Raw genomic sequence first — 6883 nt, forward strand, 5'->3', positions numbered from 1 at the left:
AAATGGTCATTACACCATGACGCATAACGACCAAACAGCAGGAGGGCTGGGCAGCGAGCTACTCGCGCACGGATTCGTGCGCAGGGCTACTAGTAGATAGATAATGGCAGTGTTGGGGAAGGATTAAAGGGGGGCGGAGACCCAAGCAGTTTCCCTACCTTATGGAAACTGCCCCCTCACCCTTCTCTCCTTCCTGCTGTCAAAGCCTGCATCCCACCATAGAGACTGCACAGGCCTGCGATGGTTTTCCCAGCCTCCCTTGCAGCTCAGGCGTGGCTGTGGACCAGGGCTGGCCAGTGGACCCTGAGCGAGTCTCCTGGAGGGCTTCTCCCAAATAAAAAGAATCGTCTTTCCTCATGGTGTAGGCTACTCTGGAGTGAGTCGGTTATGAAAGCACCGTATCCGATACAGTGTTGTTAACTACAATGTTGTGGGAACCCCCCTGAGAGAAGAGCACAGCACTTCAGGGGGCTGGGGGTAAGAGAAAAGCTAGGAACTAAAATCAATAGGACTTGCCCTAACCGGTTTGGCTCAGTGGATAGAGTGTCAGCCTGGGGACTGAAGGGTCCCAGGTTCGATTCCGGTCAAGAGCATGTACCTTGGTTGCGGGCACATACCCAGTAGGGGGTGTGCAGGAGGCAGCTGATCGATGTTTCTCTCTCATCGATGTTTCTAACTCTCTATCCCTCTCCCTTCCTCTCTGTAAAAAAATCCATAAAATATATTTTTAAAAAATAAATAAAATCAGTGGGACTTGGTGATTGGTTGGGTACAGGGACTGAGCTGTGCTGTGCAGAGTGAAAAGGTCTGAAAACTCAGCCACTGATGTCCAGGACCCCAGCGGGAGAGACACCACCTTCACAAGGCAGCCCGCCGAGGCCCTGTGTCCGTGGGAGCTGTGCGGACGGAGAGCAGGCTGGGTCGATGCATAGTAACCTCCATCTTGTATAAAACTGCTGTTTGAAACTCTCTGCTATTGTTAGATAGTCCCTAGTCCTGTAAATGAAAGGGCAGAGCAGGACTGACTCTATTTTGTGCTGTGTCCTCCATCCTGTGTAACTATGTCCCTGATATGAAAAAGCACAGAATGTGTCAGTTACCCAGTCTGCCCTTAAATCAGCCAATAAGAATGCAAAGGGAGATAACCAAAGGCCAAAAGAATACTAACCGCCTTCTGTCTTTGTGTAACTGGACCCTAGCCCTCACCCGACCAGTCGGGGTCAACCAACTCAGGGGTCCAACCCTCCCCTGCCCCAGACCCCTTTAAGACCTTTGTTCTGTTGAAGCTCGCTCTCTCTCTCCCGCCGCTGCGCCGGTGATTGCTGGAGACGGGAGCTCGTGCTAGCATGAATAAAGGTTCTTTTGCTTTTGCATCGGGCTCGGCTCCTTCCTGGTGGGTTTTTGGGGATCCTGAACACTGGGCATAACATAAACTCTGTCATTGTAAGCTCTGTCACTTTAACACAGTCTCTTATTCTATAAAATGAGTTTGTTTTTAGTTCAAATAATAGAAAAAGATAAACTTAACTGTCTGACCTTGCAAGCTAGCCATCCAATGTAATAGACTAATATAGACTAATACTGATAATAATTCCCGTATTCTTATGCCAAGCACTAACTCATTATGTATTCAAGGTTACAACTATCTGTAACAATAACTCACACAGAGCCCTTTGTAATATCTGCAAACAAAGAGGCTCGAAAAGTATAAACACGGGAAGCTTCCTGTATGTGTTGCTCAGAGATTTGGAAGAGACACCTCCCCCTGGGCCGTGAGCAATAAACGCCTCCTGATTAATTGGCTCATTAAGGCGCCTTGTATCTCGCTCGCTGACTTACAATACAACAAGGTCAGGACAGCTTCTTGGAGAAGGCAGGACTTGAACCTGGGCTTTGGGTTTGGATGGATAGAGGTGATCATAGTCTAGGCAGGCCCTTCCTAATATATCCGAAATTATAGCTAGCGTTTTACAAATAATCTTTGCCTTACAACCTTCTTGTAAAACTTTCTTTCAAACATCTTCATGTATTAGATCAGCAATTTTCAACCTCTTTCATCTCATGGTACACAAACTAATTACTAAAACTTGCGGCACATAAAGAAATATATTTTTTGCTGATCTGACCAAAAAAAAAAAAAAAAAGGTATAATTTTGATTCATTCACACCAGGGAGCTTTTGTTGTGTTGGCTGTTGTCATTTTTTTATTTGACAACCTAAGGGTCAGTGCCTGGGACTAAATAGTCAGGTATTGCATGCTTTAAAAATTCTAATGGCACACTGGTTGAAAATCGCTGTATTAGATGGAAAGGCAATAGAGAACAATCTAGTTCAATACCAAATATACTTTAAATGTGAATATCATTTAAAACATGGCGACTTCGAGTATTATTAGGCGAATATACTGTGGGCCATTCCCTTGCTCTCAGATGCTCTGAGCTTCCAAGTCTGACGTTAAGATAGTGCTGTGATGAGCTCTTCAGCTAGAGCTTTTCCTGTGCCTCAGATGATCTCCTCAGGATACATTTCCAGAAGTAGAATCACGAATTCAAAGGCAGATTGAAAGTGGTCAGCTTCACCCAAGACATAACTGCTACGATTCTTCATAAACAGCCAAACTGTTAGATAAGACACGGGTCTCAAGGTCGGGGCAGTTCTGATTGTTATTTCTTGCTACATGTTAAAATGTAGCCCAGTATTTTACAGATGCGGCAGAAAACAGGATGAGCGGACAGGAACAGCTAGATAAATGTAGCCAACTGCAAGGAAGAAATCAACATGCAATTAACAAAACAGTGCACATCAGCCACTGAGCTTCCGGTTGGGGAGGCGGAGCTTTGGCCAGGAATCCCCTACCTCCTTTACTTGCTGCAGGTAAAATCCACCACCACCTGCCTCACTTTTTGAATAGAGTTCCCCAAGGGGCGAGCCCCTTGAATTCGGTAACAAAACTGTTTTCCAAAATGGTTCTATCATTGCAGGTGAGACTTTTGTTTATTAGAAATGCAAGACGGGACCACCTGGCCCAGGAAGAACCTGGTACCTACTATGGTAATGCCCAGTGTTCAGAATCCCCAAAAACCCCCCAGGAAGGAGCCAACACCCGCTGTAACTGCAAGAGAACCTTTATTCGTGCTAGCACGAGCTCTCATCTCCAGCGCTCACCGGGGACCAAGAGAGCTTCCCTCGCCAACACAAAGGCTTTAAGGGGGTTTCGAGTAGTGGGCAGGGAGAGTGTTTATGACTCCCATGATTGGTCAGGGGTAGGGTGAGGGGTCCAGTTACACAAAGGCACACTGGGCAGCTTGCTTAAGGTGGACTGAGTCCACCTCTCTACATTCCTATTGGCAGGTTCATGCAATTGTTACATTCTCGCGGTTTTCTAAGAAAAAGGAGTTATATACATAGTTACACAGGGTGGAGGGTACAGTACATTTTGTGCTGTCCTGCTCTGCCCTTTCACTATGGCTGCTTTGCCCGGTGAGCTGAGCCCGCAGGACCGGCCCTGCTCACAGGTAAGTCTGCTGCTTCTGTTCCGCGCTTACATGGTCTGAAGAGGGGGCTTATGTTGCAGGTCCTGCTAACTGAGCTAGAAAGCATTATGCTCCTCATCTTTCCAAAAAAAACACAAAGTCACAGCCCTTTACCAAACAGCTGAACAAAGTAACCATTAAACAGTAAAAACGTAAATAACCCAACACCATGAATTATTTTAAAAAATAAACTCTTAGATTGAAGTAATAATTTAGGTTCTTAAGAAATAAATGTCTCTGTTCTTTTCTTACTAATCCCCAATTATTGTCAATCACAGCCTATTGTTATCCTAGTCTTGGTCCTCTGATTATGATCAGGGTGGCTAGCTAGCTTAATCAGGTAGACAGGAAGGCGGGGGGCAGGAGGGGGGGGGCAGTGTACAGAGAGGCATCTTGGCCTGAACAATTAAAGCGGCCATAAGTTAGATCAAAAGCAGCCATAAACCAAGGACAGAGGTATCTCGGGCCTGAGCAGCTGGGAGAGCCTTAAGGGAGATCAAAGCAACTCCAACCAGCAAGATAAGCGGGGAGGAAGACACACAATCACAGAGAATAACGAAAAGTCACAGGAAAAAAAGAGGTTGTTTTACTCTTTGAGCAGAGAAGCCAGCGGTTTCAGTCTCAAGGCTTGGCAAGATAAGGTTGCTAGGTCACAGGGGATAGAAGGTTGCGAAATTAGGGAAAAGAAAGGGGGGGGGGGCGGTCACCATGTGGCTTGGCCTTTGAAACTGGTACTATGTAGCAGATTGACCAATGAGAAAAGCACGGGGTCCTAGGCTGAGGGAGGGGTCGCTAGAATATCTAATACCTCAAGACAAAGAGAGCAGTGGCACCCTCTTTAGGGACACCCCCCGTCTCTCCTTAGCCTTAGGAATAGAAACTTAGAATTAGGAGTTTTAGAGATAGAATCTGCTTGCAAGAACGTTTCTGTGCTTCTCACCTACCACCTTTTGTCCATGACTTCCTTCTTTGAATCGATCTGGACAAGAACCCGGGGAAGAAATCACCCCTGCACCCTGCTCCCCGAAAACAACAACAAAATACCCACACACCCGGATCAATCCGGATGGGCCATTCTAGCTGGAGCGGCAATAAAACGTCCTTGCGGGTTGATGTGAGGACCTGTCTGGCTCCCCGCACCAGGAGCCATTATTCTGGCTCTTCAGTGTACGTAACCCCGAGCTGGACCTCTCTGGACCCTGGATAAGCCGGCAGGAGGGGCTGGCGTATGACCTGGACTGCCATCTCCCTGCTCCTGGGGGACAGGACAGCCCTGGACCTTAAGAGAGGAAGGAGCACAGGCCTAGAGAGACTGGGAAAGGACGCTCAAAGGAACCCTCGGCGCCTTCCCTCCCCGTTTGGCTAGATGTCAAATGTCTGCAGCATCAGAACCGGTGGCATATGGCAGTGAACTGGCAACCTCCCCCAGCTACAGGACCAGCAGCACCCGGTGTGTGACTTTCCTCTCGGAATCGAACGTCGGGGACCTTTGGGTTGTATCCTGAACATTGCGTAATATGTTGCAGACACCGGACTCCTTCTGTTCTCCTGAAGAGTGTTGCCTTTTAACTTGTTTTTGATTTGCTTGTTTGTTTGAGCTGTCAGCTCACTTGGCTGAACTCTCCGGCTGCACGCCTTGGCGCCTCTCTGGTGCACGGGAGCCGAGACCTCAGCGTCCGTCCTGCTCGGGTGGGGCCCAGGGACCTGAGCGGAGTCCACACAGAGCGCGGGGCTCTGCCTTCCGGTTCCTTCTCCTTCCAGGGCTTCTCCTCCAGTTCCCCTGCTTGTCCCCGGGGCTCTGCCCTCTGGCCTTTCACACCGGCACAGCTGTGGGCTTCTGTCCTGCTCCACCCACACCTGACCCGGCGAGGCCTCCTGTGTTCTTCTGCTCTGTCTTTTATTTTTTTTCTTTTATTTATTTTTTTATTTCTTTATTGATTAAGGTATCACATATTTGTCCTCGTCCCCCCATTTCCATCCCACCCCCCTCCCCACATATGCCCCCACCCCCCTGTTGTCCTTAACCGCTGGTTGGGCTCATATGTCTGCACACAAGTCCTTTGGTTGATCTCTCCCTTTATCCCCACCCTTCCCGACCCGCCCCCCGAGGCCCGACAGTCCGATCGATGCCTCCTTGTTTCTGGTTCTGTTCTGTTCTTGTTCATCAGTCTATGTTGTTCATTATTTCCCCTAGATGAGTGAGATCATGTGCTCTTAGAAATACACTTATAAGAACCGAAAATGAGACAAGCAATAATGGTTATGGTGACAGGCAAATGAATCGGTCTGTAGTGAGTTTCTTTCTGGGCCAACAGTTCTTTTGAGACCCAATTTCAATGTCCAACAGTTCCTTATGTGTACATGTCAGCACTGACCCCTCAGCTCTGGATGGTGGACAACTGGTGGTAATGCAGGTCCGACTCTGTCTGGTTTGGTCCTGGGCAATCTGCAGTGATGCACAGCTGCTAACTGCTATTATGGGAAGGCCACATCAGCGTCTTCTGTCTCTGGACTGCTTCTCTTCTGTCTTCATGGCTGGAGTAGTCCTGTCGATTCTTCTCTTGCTAGAATCCACATGGTCTCGGAGCAATCATCAGATGTACGGTAATTTTACCTGGGACAAGAGGGTAAGTATTTTGATCTTATGTTTCATCTGCTCTGTCTTAGCGCCTTTGTTCTGGGACTTGTTGGTTTGCCCTGGAGAGGGTAAACGGAATTAGGGTTTGATTAGCCAGGAAAGAGGTGGGGACAGCTGGAAGCCACTGGAACTTGCCACACAGGACTTTTCAGTGCCTTTGATAGGAAGGTGTGCATTGTTGATCTCCAATGTATCCCACTCTCTTTCCCACGTGCGTCTTACACCTGCTCATCTGATTAAGAAATCCTTTACCCACAGGCATGTGTCCGCACGGGGACACTCAGGACACCGGGCGGTCGGGACGCAGCGAGGTGCCAGGCCTCGTTGTGGTCACAACACTCCGGCGCTCCCCACTGGGCAGCCTGACCTCCAGCACCGGCTCCATCAGTGTTCCCAACTCAACAGCCAGGCTGTGACCATGGCAATGGTTTGGACCAAAACTCGAGGTTAAAGCTTTAAAAATAAAAAAAAATCCTCACCGGAGGATATTTTCCCATTGATTTCTAGAGAAGGTGGGAGGGAGGGGGAGAGACAAAGAGAGAGAACTATCGATGTGAGAGACACATCGATTGGTTGCCTCCTACACGTGCCCCCCACCAGGGCCGGGGATCTAGCCTGCGGCCGAGGTACGTGCCCTTGACCGGAATCAAATCCGAGACCCTCAGTCCACTGAGCCAAACCGACCAAAAAGCTCGTGGCTAAGCTTTGACTG

The 6883-nt window shown here is 48.6% G+C and overlaps 1 long non-coding RNA gene across 1 annotated transcript; it reads left to right on the forward strand.

The window, feature by feature from the left end:
• Positions 1 to 3461: 3461 nt before the first annotated feature.
• On the forward strand, positions 3462 to 6654 carry LOC129150559 (uncharacterized). The gene is made up of 2 exons (XR_008557270.1): positions 3462 to 3515; positions 6430 to 6654. It is a non-coding gene; the product is annotated as an uncharacterized LOC129150559 (long non-coding RNA).
• Positions 6655 to 6883: the final 229 nt, after the last annotated feature.

Source organism: Eptesicus fuscus, chromosome 10 (assembly GCF_027574615.1).
Source record: "Eptesicus fuscus isolate TK198812 chromosome 10, DD_ASM_mEF_20220401, whole genome shotgun sequence".
In the NCBI taxonomy this organism is placed as follows: domain Eukaryota; kingdom Metazoa; phylum Chordata; class Mammalia; order Chiroptera; family Vespertilionidae; genus Eptesicus; species Eptesicus fuscus.